Source organism: Hordeum vulgare, chromosome 6H (genome assembly GCF_904849725.1).
Source record: "Hordeum vulgare subsp. vulgare chromosome 6H, MorexV3_pseudomolecules_assembly, whole genome shotgun sequence".
NCBI lineage: Eukaryota > Viridiplantae > Streptophyta > Magnoliopsida > Poales > Poaceae > Hordeum > Hordeum vulgare.
This window is the reverse complement of record NC_058523.1, coordinates 155,576,278-155,587,057: the sequence shown is the minus strand read 5'-3', so window position 1 is coordinate 155,587,057 and position 10,780 is coordinate 155,576,278.

The following is a 10,780-nucleotide window of genomic DNA, read 5'->3' as shown; positions in this document are numbered from 1 at the left end:
CGGTGGTGATGTTGGCGCGACACCCAGGCGGCGGCGGACACGCGGAAACCCTCCCAACCATCCCACCGAGGTGCGCGATAGGCTAGGCAAATGTTTTGGCCTTGGGCCGCAAATGTCGGGGGGTGCGGTGGTCGCTTGGCCCAGGAGGGGGTGGTGCACGTCACTGGGGTGGGCCTCGGTCCTCCCACGTCTACTCGGCCTACAGTGCTGCCGGCACACCTACGGGCATAACCCTAGCTGGGCGCACGATCCGCTACAACCCTCCCTTCCGCTACCACTCTCTTCTCCCTTCCCCGCGCCGCCACGCCCTGCTCGCTCACCCTCGCAGCGACCACACATGACATGCGAGGTCAACGATGGCGCTCCTCGCACAAAACACCGGGCCCCGGTGCGCGAGCATGACCTGGATGCCGCGCCGCGGCGCACCTCCCACTCGGCCAGCCGGCGGGAGTCCAAGCTGCGCGGCTCGCTCCTCAAACGCAAAGGCAAGGACGCGGCCGATGCGGAACCATCATCCTAGAGGGGTTCCCATCCGTGCTCTCGCTCCCCCGACCACTCAAGGGACTGGGAGGAGCGGTCCTCCCCTTATGGCCATCGGTCCCGCTCTCCAGTGCGCTCGGGTCGCTCGGAGCGATCCCCGCCTCGCTGATACGTCTCAAATGTATCAACTTTTCCAAACACTTTTGCTATTGTTTTGGCCTCATTCTTGCACGATTTGAATGAAACTAACCCGGAATGACGTTGTTTTCAGTAGAGCTCCCTGTATGGTTTTCTTGTGTGCAGGAAAATGGATATTTAGATGTCCCCGAAAATTCCCATAAAAATAGAGAAAATTCACGCACCGGGAGGGACAATGGGCCAAAAGATGGGCCAGAGGGGAACCACAGGGCACCCAGGTGACCTGCTGGTGCGGCCTGCCCCCTGGCCGCGCCAGGAGGCCATCTGGGTAGGTCCCACCCTATCTGGTGACCTACTTTGGCTCCTATTTTTAGGGTGACGAGTGAATTCTAGAACAGAATTCGTTTTGCAAGTTCTTGACGCGGAGCCGCCGCCACCCTCGGTTCTTTTTCGGGTGAGCTAATCTGGAGGCTGTTTTGGCCTCGAGAGAGGGGAAATCATCGCCATCGTCATCACCATCACCACTCCATCATCCTTCCATGGCTTCTCCCATCATGTGTGTGTAATTCCCTACTGTAGGTGAAGGGGATGGGAGAGATTGGATGAGTTAGATCATGTAATAGTTCGTCGGATTGTTGGGGGCATGTTGCCTATCATCTACTATGGTGTTTATCATCTTTGCTACTACTTGTTACTCTTAATGCTTGTCATTTTGGGCCCGACTGCCATGATTTCAGATCTGAATACCTTATGTTTTCATGAATATATTTGTGTTCTAGATCCTACCTGTGAGTAGTATGCACCTATTATAGTTCGGAACCAACGATCCCAATGGTGACAGCTTGGGACACGAAAGGGGATGGGCTATAGTTTGAGGATTCTATGTATCCATTGATTGTTAATGCTTTGTTTTAGTGCTCTTTGACATGAGCACCCTAATCTCCACAAGTTCCTTTTGGCTCCGTTCATAGCAGGATGGCAGTACAAAAGATGTTGTACAAGTTCTTATTGCAAGCACGCACGACTACCTCGGGATACATGCCTAATGTTTGATATATGCCTAGATGATCATTACTTTTCTGTGTGCCTTGCCCCAAGTTAAATACATGATATCTCTCATCCATGACCAACCATCCATCTCCTTAGCCTATAGTGTTTTAATCCTGCTGGTCACAATTAGCTTTACTTTCGCTGTTTTACTTTCGTTTCTTTGCCACTATTATTATCGTTGCCACCATCACCTCCATTTAACCGTTGCTACCAATATTTTGTTGCCAAGCAAGTATCTTTCAGGTGCTGTTGAATTGACAACTCAACTGTTGAAGCTTACAAATATTCTTTGGCTCCCTTGTGTCGAATCAATAAATTGGGTTAACTTACCCCCGAAGACTGTTGCGATCCCCTACACTTGTGGGTTTTCAAGACCTTTTTCTCGCGCCGTTGCCGGGGAGCATAGCTTTATTTACAAGTCTACTTGGAGTTATTTTGCTTGCTGCAATTTATTCACTATGGGTAAGAAAGGATACCCCAAGTTTCCAATTTTACCATCCACTACGAGAAAAGGTACTGCTCTAAGCACTAGCGCTACGCCTGATTCACCTTCCGTTATGAGTAAGTTTGCTTCACCACCATCACATGCTGCTTCTACCGAGTCTTTTACTATGCCTGATACTGTTGATGATGCTTCCACTACTATTGATGAGCCTGGTTTACTTGGTTATTTTGTTGAGTCTCAGATCGCTAAGGCTGCTAAACAGTGTGAAATTGAACTTCCTGTTACACGCTACCCCATTGGTAGATCTTTTGGTTACCCAGACTTCAGTGGTCTCAAGGAAAGAATTCTTGATGATGATTATATTGAACTTGATGATGATTTATGCAGGGAACTTACAGAGTGTGTTGACTCTGACCCTGCTTCTGTTAAGAAGTTGCTTAAAAGGCATTCTATGAAGACCAAATTTACTCCTGATCTTAAATTTGCTTCAGCTCCTATTTGCATTAAGGATGCAGATTTTGATTTCTCAGTTGATCTTTCACTTATATCCATAGTTGAAGCTGACAGCTTTTATGGCAGAGAATATGATGATGCTATTGCACACCTTACCAAACTCACCGAGTTGGGTGGCTTATTTACTACAGAGGATAAAAAGCGAAATTATTATGTTACTAAGCTACTTCCTTTCTCTTTGAAGGAAGATGCTAAAGCATGGTATGATGCACTACCATGTGGTTCCATTAAGAGTCCTCAAGATTTAGCTCAATCTTTTGTTGCTAAATATTTTGCTGCTCATAAGCAACATGCTACTTTACAAAGAATTTATAACTTTAAACAGCTGCAGAATGAGCACATCCCTAAAGTTTGGGGGAGGTATTGCACTTTGCTTAAGGCTAGACTGGTACATGGAATTCCTAAGAATGAATTGCTTGATATATTTTATGCTGGTCTAACCTATGAATCTAGAGACTATCTGGATAGTTGTGCTGGTTGTGTTTTCAGGGAAAGAACACCGGCCGATGCCGACGAATTAATGGGCAAGATTGCTAAGAATCATGATGATTGGTCCGTGCCTGAACCACCTCCATCACCCAAGAAGAGAGGTACGCTTTTCTTGAGCCCAAAAGTTATGCAAGAAGCCAAGAAGTCTATGAAGGAGAGAGGTATTAAAACTAAAGATGTGAAGAATCTACCTCCTATTCAGAAATTATGTGAGCCTATCACTCACCGACCTATGGTAGAGGTACACTCTTATAGAATTTAATGCAAGTGACGTCCCTCATGGTAAGCCTCCTGATCAATGTTTAGATGAGCTTGATAGTTTCATTGTCAAGCAAAATCACTTTAATGAGCGGATTCAAAGCCAATTGCATGATAGTTAACTTGCTATCAAAAATTTGCTTGATGTTTTAAGTAGAACTATTAATGAATGTAAAGGTCTTGTAAAGCATTTCAATATGGTTCAAACTCAGTTTGAACAAGTCTCTAATGTGCAAAAATATTTGATTGCTAACAATGCCAAACAAGTTGATATGCACGCATACGGTATATAGACCCGAGAAGGTACACATACCCAGGACCCCCTTTATCCGGAGGGGCATCCAAAGAGGATCGAGCAAGATTCTCAATTGTAGGAAGAAGACATTGTCAGCTCCCTGAAGAAGCAAAAGAAACACAAGGGGGATGACAACTCCAATGATCCTATAATTAATGAAGAACCTATTGTTGATCCTAATAGTATATCTAATTCCAATGTTGAAACTGAATATGGTGCTGAACCTGATAAACATAATGAGAAGATTGATCCTCCTGAGATACGAGAAGAAGAAGAACCTGACAAGCGCAAGAGGTATACTAGAGAAGATTTTGTTGCAAGAAAACATGGGAAGAAAAGAGAACCATGGGTAAAAAAATCAATGCCCTTCCCAGGTAAGTCTTTCAAAACTAAAGAAGAAGAGCATTACAATAAATTTTGTGAATGGATGAAACCTATTTTTCTTCAAATTCGTTTGACCAATGCTATTAAGTTGCCTTCGTACTCGAGGTATATGAAATATATTGTCACTAATAAAAGAAAAGTTCCTAATGACGCAATAACTACTATGCTTGCTAATTACTCTTTCAGTGGCAAGATTCCTAAGAAGCTTGGTGATCCAGGTATTCCCACCATTCCCTGCTCCATAAAAATAATTATGTTAGAACTGCTTTATGTGATCTTACTGCAGGAGTGAGTGTTATGCCTTTTTCTCTCTACAAAGGGATTTTTCTAGATAAACTAATCCCTACAGATATCTCTCTTCAAATGGCTGATAAGTCAACAGCCGTTCATGTAGGTATTTGTGGGGATGTTCCCGTTGAAGTTGCTAATTGCTTGATACTTACTGACTTTGTTGTGCATAACATGAGGATGGGAGCATGTCTATTATACTTGGTAGACCTTTTCTTAACACCGCAGGTGCTATTATTGATTGTAATAAAGGAAAGGTGACCTTCAATGTTAATGAGAAGGAGCACACGGTATATTTTTCGAAGAAGATTGATAAAAGGCATTCCCTTAATTCTATTGAGAATATTGAGACCGTGAAGGTTGGAAAGTGGTATTGTCCTCTACATGTGAACCACAAATACAAAACTATTATGGTGGGGACAATATCCATTGAAATAAAGGTACCATGATTGCTTTATAAGAAGTGAAACTTTTTTCTCAAATATAACACCTATTTGGTAGTAAGACTTGATCAACCTTGCTAACAAATATGTTTTATATGAGTAAAAAGAGAAGCTTGTTATGTTTTCATTTCCATTATCTTTCATCCTCCTTGTTGTACCAAAGATTTATGTTTTTGAAGCTTCATATGTTTAACCATTGTTTCGAGCTTACCGGAAGATTTGCAGCTTTTAGTATTTCATATTTTTTTCAAAAGTGAAGTTGTCAGAAAATTCCGAAAAATGTATAATAAAAATTTCCATAAAAAAAGAGACGCAGGAGCACCTGGAGCTAGCTAGGGGGGCCACCCTCTGTCCAGGTGGCCAGCTGGCATGACCTGCCCCCTGGCAGCACCCACAAGTAGCCTAGGCCCACCCGGGCTCCTTTCCAGGTACATCTTCCTCCCTTTTCTCTCTCTGACTCCAAAAATCCTGATTTTTCTCCTGGAGCTCGAGTTCTTGCTGTTCTTGGTGGCAAATTTCAATCTCTCTAAAGCCCATCATTTGCCTTGAGAATTTGAGCATTTGCTTCCCGGTATGTTACTCCTCCACTCCTCCAATTAAAATTTTGATTGGTGGCCATATTTGTGAGTATTTAGGAGCTCTTGGTGCTGTTCATATGAGCTTGCATGCATGCTTAGAAATTTATTTGTGAAGTTCTAATGCAAGCTTATGCATGAAGGAAGTTAGTAGAATGGTTTGCTCCAACTCATTTTTGCTTAAACCTCCATTTTTGTGTTGAACCAAAAATTTCAGAAATGAGCTTGTTTGGAAAAGCAAAAGGATGGCTTGGGAAGAAGAGACCCGAGCCTACTGATAGACTAACTAGAGATGCACCTTCATCCTCTACTGTGAGGACAAGTTGCAATGATGATATCATGCCACCGGAGTTTCTCCACGAGACGGACACGGCACGTGCTATGGCATACCCGTGTTCAGATTTCCTTATGGAGGCACGTATTAAGAATGAGTTTGATAACCTCTCTGCAGCTGCAGGTTTGACACATCTCATAACACGACGTGTGCAATAATATCCAAAACTCACCTATTATTTTGTCAACTGGTTTAGATATAATGATAAAACTTCCATGATTGAATTCAAATTATATGAGGATGTCTTTACCATGCCTTTGGGAGAATTTTGTGATATTATAGGTGTGTGGAATGTCGGGAAGATGACAAAATGAACGTTCAGTCCTACGAGCTGAATTCCCTATTCGTTTCCCTTTGCAGTAAGAACCCGCGGGAAATTCACTGTGGGAAGATCTCCAGCATCTTGTTTCCTCACATCAGGTATTTCGCATACTATATTGCTCAAGGGGTGTTAGATCGTGACAACACGAGCAACATTTCGGCTCTAGATCTCTCTAACTTGGCAGCAGCCCTCTTAGGAGACAACACGTATAATATTGGTGCTTTGATTGCTCGTCGCCTTTTCGCTAACACCGGCAAAGGGACTGACTTTGATTGCATTTATACTATGAGGTTTGGCGAGCGTACTACTCGCGAGATATGTCTTCCTGCACCACTTTTGTTTGATTACACTACCAGGAACGGGTGGCCTTTCACCTCGACTGAGCTAGACTACTTCGTGCTCCAGCAGCACTTCCACAACCCGATGGAGGAGGTTGTTCCCGAGGAAGAAGAACCTTCTCCTTGTGAGGCCAGTCGGGCATCAGTGTACGCGCCCGAGGCCTCGTATGATTCTTGGAGCCACCCGTACCAATCCGGAGCCAAAGAAAGCTCCTGGAGCCTGCAGTAGCCGAGCTCAACTTAGGCCAAAAGCCTAAGCTTGGGGAAGTACGTATCTTTCTGGCCTTTCATTGTATCATCTGTAGTACCTTTGTAAGTCTTTTCAGAGTTTTTGCCTGTTCTTCTTTGTTCTTTCTTTGCAAAAACTACAAAAAGATTTCTCTTTTGTTTTTCTTTCGTTTAACCTTTGTAAAACCCAAAAATATTTCTTTTATCTCTTTAGTTTGCTTTGTTTGCAGAGTTTAGCTCACGTCCATGGTTGAAGTTGCACTTGATTATATCTTTCTAGGTTCGATCGTTCTAGTGATGATGCAATAATGACAAAGGTCGTCGGAAGGAATGCAACAAGGAAAGCCAGTATGAACCCTATTTGTTTCTACTTTTGTACATATGCTTGTACTTATGATCTAGAGACCAGCTTGTAGCGACATAGTGCTATGATTACAATGTTTTCCCAGTAGTTCATGCTTTCGTTGTGACTAGTCTCAAATAGCTAGAGTCCATAATGTGTTATTGAAATGTTTAGCATGCATTGCATTGTTCATGCTATGGCATATTAGAGTGGTATTTCTCTTCGGAGAATTCTTGGATTGACTTGGCACATGCTTATACATGTTTATGACTAGAAGTCTAACAAGCCTTGATGATCTTTATATTTCAGAATAGTTATATCGCTTTCATGGCCAATTCAATGTTGCTTTGTCGCCGTGCATGATTATGACCCTTATTGCTCTCTAGTTGGTCGTTTCCCTGTCTTTTGCTAGCCTTCACCTATACTAAGTGGACTGACTGCTTGCGCATCCAAAATCCTTAAAACCAGTTATGCCATATGAGTCCGCCATACCTACCTATATGCGGTATTTATGTGCCATTCTAAGTAAATTTGCATGTGTCGTGTTCTCAATTTTCAAATAAATATTTTGTTTTGTATGCCCGAATCAGTCATGTAGTGACTAGGGGCTATCAGTATCTTCCATGCTAAGTAGGTTATTCTCAAGATTTGTATTGATTAACTATCATTAACGAGAAAGTGGCTGGTAACCGGGATGCCCAGTTCCATGCTCAAAGTCAAATCAAATTTAATGAAACAAAACTCCCCCAGGATTGTTGTTTGTATGGAAGTTACCCGTGGATTCGGCCCGCCCTGGAGTGTGATCTATTGGTGGAGGGGAAGTAAAAACTTTACTATTTTGTTTGGGAACCGCCTCTAATGTATTTAGCATGGAAGAAATTGAGATCTCTTAGTTGTTATGTTGACAATGAAAGCATACCACTACAGGAATCTGTAAATTTGCCGTCTGCCATGGCTGACGGCAATGGGGGGAACCCCGGACGGCAAAGGCTTTGCCGTCTGTCACCTGACGGCGAACTAGACGGCAAAAAAAGCAGGTGAAGAGGTTATTTGCCGTTTGCTTTTGTAAAATGGGACGACATATCCACAGACGCTTCCGTCAAGTGCTAACGGCAGGCATCTCGTCTTTGCCGTCTCCCCTCATCCCCTTGGTCGTCTCCCAAACTTAGAGCCGACGGCAAAGAGGGGCACCCATCCCCTCTCTCCCTCCCACCTTTTCCATCAGCCATCATTCCCTTTGCCATCCGTCAGCCTTTGCTGTCTTCCCTCATCCCCTTTGCCGTCGGCCATGTTTGAGGCCGAAAGCAAAGGGGGCACCCAGCCCCTGTCTCCCACCACCTTTGCACCCAGCCCCTCCCCCCTTTACCGTCTTCCCTATTGCCTTTGTCGTCGGTGGGCGGACGACAAAGGCTGAAAACAGCCCCTGTTTATTATTTTTCTATTATATCCAGCTAGTTTCACAATAATCAGGATATATGTATATATATTTGACAGAAATAAATTGGTTTCCGTACTCATAACCATATTAAAATAACTTTCATCCATAGTATACACATTATGCAAGTTGCATCCGTACCAAACCATATATTACACAAGTTTATCCATGCATATACAAACTTTCATATACATCCATATACTACAATATTTTCAATACAAGCTTCCGTGAAGCCATGGTACAAGAAACCATATTCAAGCATTCCATCAATATAATCCAAGCTTCTCGTGAAGTGAATGTAATACGCAAAATGACAAATAAGAAAGTTAGAAGAAGAATACTAGATGAAGAAGAGAAGTATAGGTTATTTCGGAGAGAACTTAGCTAAGTATAGGCCATTTAATAGCTAATTTAGGTGGAATAGGTCATCTTGGAGCTACATAGCATTATTATGTCATTTAGGAGAGAACTTGGCTAAGTATAGGTCATTCTAGAGCTAACTTGGATAAAATATGTCATTTTGTAGCCAACTATGATTATTAATCTATTTTCACCTTATTATGTCATTTTGTAGCTAAATTAGTCATATTAATGAGCTAACCAAGCTTCTTATGATGTTTTTACCTAACTAAGCTAATTATGTCATTTTGGAGGATAATTAGTTAAGTATGTCTTTGTTGGGGAAAATAAGCTACGTAGAAGAAGAAAGAGAAGAAGCAAGAAGAGAAGAAGAAGGAGAATAAAAATAAGAAGAAGAAGGAGGAGGAGGAGAAGGAGAAGGAAGACGAGAAGAAGAAGAAATGAAGAAGGACAAGAAGAAGGAGAAGAAGGATAAGAAGATGGAGAAGAAGCTTCTCTCCTCCTTCTCCTTCTTCTTCCTCCTTCTCCTTCTTCTTATCTTCTTCTTCTTCTTCTTCCTTCTTTTCATTTTTCCTCTTTCTTCTCGTCTTGTCCTCTTCTTCGAGCTAAATTAGCTAATTATGCATTTTTGGAGCTAATTACGTCATTTTGGAGGATAATTAGCTAAGTATAGGCCATTCTGGAGCTAACTAAGCTAATTATGTCATTTAAGTGGAAGCCAAGCTAAGTATAGGCCATTCTAGAGCTAACTTGGGTAAAATATGTCATTTTGGAGCCAACTATGATTATTAAGGCATTTTGGAGCTAAATTGGCTAATTATGTCAGTTAGGTGGAAGCCAAGCTCAGTATATAATATTCATGAGCTAACCAAGGTTCTTATGCCATTTTGAGCTTATTATTTCATTTTGGAGATAAATTAGTCATTTTAATGAGCTAACCAAGGTTCTTATGATGTTTTCACCTAACTAAGCTAAGTATGTCATTTTGTAGGATAATAAGTGATACGTCCATTTTGCATCATGCTTTCATGTTGATATTTATCGGTTTATGGACTGTTATTATACTTTGTGGTACCATACTTATACCTTTTCTCTCTTATTTTGCAAGGTTTATTTGAAGAGGGAGAATACCGGCAGTTGGAATTTTGGACTGGAAAAGGAGCAAGTCTGAGTCCTCTATTCTGTGCAACTCCAAATGCCCTGAAAATCAACGTGGAATTTTTTGGGAATATATAAAAAATATTGGGCGAAAGAAGTGCCAGAGGGGAGCTGTCAGGCGCCCACAAGCCTGGTAGCCGCGACCTGCCCCCCTGGCCGCGGCTATAGGGCTTGTGGGCACCCTGGTGGCCCATTGTCTCCCCTCTTCTACTATATCAAGGGTTTCGTCCGGAAAAAAATCCAGGAGGATCTTTTTCGAGGAGGCGCCGCCGCCACGGGGCGGAACTTGAGTAGAACCAATCTAGAGCTCCGGAGGACGATCCTGCTGGGGAAACTTCCCTCCCGGAGGGGGAAATCGTCGCCATCGTCATCACCAACACTCCTCTCGTCGGAGGGGAGTCATCTCCATCAACATCTTCATCAGCACCATCTCTTATCCAAACCCTAGTCTATCTCTTGTAACCAATCGTCGTCTCGCTACGTCGATTGGTACCCGTAAGGTTGCTAGTAGTGTTGATTACTCTTTGTAGTTGATGCTAGTTGGTTTACTTGGTGGAATATTATATGTTCGGATCCATTATGATATTCATTACTTCTCTGGTCATGAATATATCCATGCTTTGTGAGTAGTTACTTTTGTTCCTGAGGACATGGGATAAGTCTTGCTATTAATAGTCATGTGAATTTGGTATTCGTTCGGTATTTGGATATGATGTATGTTGCCTTTTCCTCTAGTGGTGTTGTGTGAACGTGGACTACATAACACTTCACCATATTTGGGCCTAGAGGAAGGCATTGGGGAGTAGTAAGTAGATGATGGGTTGCTAGAGTGACAGAAGCTTAAACCCCAGTCTATGCGTTGCTTCGTAAGGGGCTGATTTGGATCCACTAGTTTAATGCTATG